Source organism: Orycteropus afer, unplaced genomic scaffold, assembly GCF_000298275.1.
Source record: "Orycteropus afer afer isolate SDZICR_OR568_19922 unplaced genomic scaffold, OryAfe1.0 scaffold00113, whole genome shotgun sequence".
Lineage (NCBI taxonomy): Eukaryota > Metazoa > Chordata > Mammalia > Tubulidentata > Orycteropodidae > Orycteropus > Orycteropus afer.
The window spans coordinates 7,769,860-7,773,923 of record NW_006921700.1 but is presented as its reverse complement, the minus strand read 5'-3'; the positions used below and the strand labels follow the sequence as shown (position 1 = coordinate 7,773,923).

The 4,064-nt window shown below is 34.4% G+C and overlaps 1 protein-coding gene across 1 annotated transcript in view; it reads left to right on the top strand.

Moving 5' to 3' along the window:
* Positions 1-4,064, top strand: part of SLC14A2 (solute carrier family 14 member 2) — a 67,919-nt gene that overhangs the window by 3,263 nt on the left and 60,592 nt on the right. The gene's annotated exons all lie outside the window — the stretch shown is intronic.

Sequence of the window (4,064 nt, the reverse complement as noted above, 5' to 3'; positions counted from 1 at the left end):
CGAGGAGTGGCTGATGGGTTTGAACCTCCAGCCTTCTGGTTAGCAGTCAAGTGCCTTAGGCACTATGCTACCAGAGCTCTTTATATATTCTGAATACAAGATTCTTATCAGATGTATGATTTGCACCCCACTCTATGGGTTGGCTTTTCACTTTCTTGATAGTGTCCTTTGAAGCACAAAGTTTTGTGCTGGATTAGGTCTGGTGTTTTTTTTTTGTTTTTTTTTTCTTTGATTGCTTTGTGCTTTTGTCAGAGATAAGAAATTTTTTCCTAATCCAAGATCATGAAGATTTACACCAAATTTTCTTCTAAGAATTTATTGTTTTAGTCTTATATTTAGGATTTTGAGCCATTTTTAATTAATGCTTGTATATGGTATGAGGTACCATACCAATCTTCTGCATGTGGATATTCAGTTGCCCCAGGACTGTTTGTTAGAAGACTTTTCTTTACCCATTGAATTGTCTTGGCACCCTTATCAAATATCAATTGACGTGAATGTAAGAGTTTAATAGTTAGTTCTCAATTGTATTCCATTAATTTGTGTCTAACCTTATATCAGCACCACACAATCTTGAGTACTGTAGCTTTGCGGTAAACTTTGAAATCAGGACATGAGAATTCTCCAACTTTATTCTCCTTTTCAATGATATTTTGTCTATTCTTGATCCCCTGTATTTCCTTATGAATTTTTAGGTCTGCTTGTTAATTACCCCACTGTCTTTGATTGCATTGAATCTGTAGGTCAATTCTTAAGCTAAATCTTAAGAATATTAAATCTTCTGATTTATAAACAGAATGTATTGTCATTTATTTAGGTCTTTAATTTTTTTCAACAATGTTTGATAGTTTTCAGTGTACAATACTTGTACTTAGTTTGTTAAATTTATTCCAAAGTATTTTATCTTTTTGATGCTATTGTAAATGAAAATTTTCTTAATTTTATTTTTAAACTTTTCATCACTAGTGTAAAAAAAAATTTTATATATTGATCTTATATCCTGAAACCTTGCTGAACTTGTGCATTTTCTTTAACAGCTTTTTGTAGATTTCACAGCATTTTCTACATAAAAAAAATTATACCATCTGCAAATAGAGATACTTTAACTTCTGTCTTCTCAATTTGGATGGATTTTATTTCTTTTTATTGACTATTATCCTTGCTGGAACTTTCAGAACAATGTCAAATAGAAGTCCGGGATCGGACATCCTAGTCTTTCTCCTCATCTTGGAAGGAAAGCTTGTGGCTTTTCACTAATATAAATATGATGTTAGTCATGGGTTTTTCACAGATACATTTATCAGGTTGAAGAAGCTGCATTCTATTCCAAGTTTCTTTGGTGGTTTTATCAGGACAGGACATTAATTGCTTTCAAATGCTTTGTTTAAACCTATTGATGGGAGCTCTGATAGTGCCTAAGGCATTTGACTGCTAACCAGAAGGCTGGCAGTTCAAACCCACCAGCCACTCCTTGGAAGGAAGGTTGGGCAATCTACATCCGTAATGATACCCCCTCAGAAACCCAAGGGAGAGGTCACTATGAGTCAGATCTGACTCCAAGGCAATGAGTTTGTTTTTTGTGTTTTGTTTTGTTTTTTTGTTTTTTTTTTTTTGGCAACCTATTGAGATCCTGTGGTTTTCATATTTTATTTTATTAATATGCAATATTACATTGGTTGATTTTCATGTGTCTGTTGAACTAATCTTGAATTCCCGAAATAAACTCCACTTGGTTGTGGTATATAATCTTTTTTCTATGTTCCTGAATTTGGTTTTCTGATATTTTATTAAGAATTTTTTTATTTATATTCATAAGGTACATAGGTCTGTAGATTTCTTTTCTTGTGATATCTTTGTCTGGTTTTTATATTAGGATAATACTAGCCTCATAGCATGAGTTGGGAAGTGTTTCTTCCTCATTTATTTTTGGAAAGAGTTTGTGAAGGACTGGTGTTAATTCTCCTTTAAATGTTTTTGTATAATTCACCAGTGAAGCCATCTAGGCCTGGGCTTGTCTTTGTGGGAAGTTTTGTTTTGTCTTTGTTTGTTTGTTTGTTTACTAATTCAATCCTTTAATTATTATAAGTCTACTCAGATTTCTATTTCTTCTTGAGTCATTTGTGGTAGCTTGTGTCTTCCTAGGAATTTTTTCACTTCACCTACATTCCCTAATTTGTTATGATACAGTAGTCCATAGTATCCCTTATAACCTTTTTTACATTTGCAAGGTGGTCACAATGTCCCCTCTTTCATTCTGAATTTTGGTTAGTTGTTTTTTTTTTTTTTTTTTTTGTTAATTTGGTTAATTTTTTGTTAGTCTAGTTAAAGATTTGTCAATTTTGTTGATCTTTACAAAAAACAACTTTTTATTTCCTTGATGTTTTTAGTTGTATTTCTATTTTCTATTTCATTTATTTTCACCTGATCTTTATTCTTTCTTTCCTTCTGCTTACTTGAGGTCCTTGGTTAGCACAGATGATTGGCACTTGACTACTAACCTAAATGTTGGTGGTTCAAACCTATCCAGCAACACCACAGAAGAAAGGCCTGGAGATCTGCTTCCGTAAAGATTACAGCCAAGAAAACTCTATGAAACAGCTCTACTCTGTGACACATGGGGTTGCCATGAATCAGAATCGACTTAATGGGAATGACTTTTGCTTTGTTTTGTTTTCTTCTAGCTTTGAGTTTAGTTAACTCTTATTTTTCTAGCTTCTTAAAATAGAAGATTAAATTATTGATTTGACATCTTTCTTCTAAATTTCCCTCTAAGCACTACTTTAGTGAGTCCCTAACCTTTTCTTTTAAGTTTTTGATCAGCCTATTGTTTGCCCAGAAGGCTGGCAGTTCAAATCTACCAGCCACTCCTCAGAAGGAAGACTGGGCAATCTACTTCCATAGAGACATCACCTCAGAAACCCAAGGAGAGGTCGCTATGAGAATCAACTCTACGGCAATGAGTTTGGTTTGGTTTGGATTGTTTGCCCAAACTCTTATGTACCACCTCATGCACAAATTTTGCCAATGTTCTTGGTGCTTTTATGAAGGGAAGAATTGTGCAGGTCCTTATACCACAGTTTTCACTATCAAGTTTAGATGCAGGGAGGAGACCAGGAAAATCTCTACATCACTAGTGTCCAATAGAAATAATAAATGTGAACTACATATATAAGTTTAAATTTTCTAGTAGCTAGGTTAAAAGGGTAAAAAGAAATATATGAAACTAATTTTAATAATATATTTCATTTAGCCTTACGTATGTCATTTTATTATGTAATCAACATAAAATATCATTGAGATATTCTACACTATTTTTCATACTGTATTTAAAATCCACTTAAAGCATATTTCAGTTCAGTCTAGTCACATTTCATCTCCTACTGGTTTCTTCTATATTAGACAGAATAACTCTAGAGCAAAGATTCCTTGCTCTTCTCGTCCACAGAAAGAATTGAAGAAAGTATGAATTTGGATGGTGAAAATCATTGATCTTTATTTTCACTAACCTCCAAAACACCTTAACATTTTCTTCAATTATGAATATGGACAATGAACAACAGTCATATTACCAGAACATGAGATTTTTGCCCCTGTCGGAGATGGGGTTTTCCATGAAGCAGATATTGAGATAGAGATGTGTGTGTAAGAAGTGTGCTGGGAAGACTCTTGGGATCAACACTTGTAGAGGAGTGAAGGTAGCAAGAGAAATTGGGCTGCTCCAAGACTATGGCCCCTAGTTACCCATCAGGCCTGGAAATGAACTCACTCCCATGGCTTCCAGTCAAACAATAGACAGGCATATAGGGTACATATTTACACCAGGTAGATATACACCTTAGAATGATCAGGCATGAGAGAACAGAAAGGCAGTATTTGCACAGGGAGATAGCTCAAGGGGCAGGAATGCATAGGAAAAAGGGACACAGGGAAGAGGTAACAACAGAGAAGAAGTGGGAAGAGAGCTGTTACAATGTGGGGATTGCAGTCAATGTCACGAAACAAAATGTGTGTGAACTGCTGTATGGAAAATTAATTTGCTCTGGAATTTTCACTCAAATCACAAT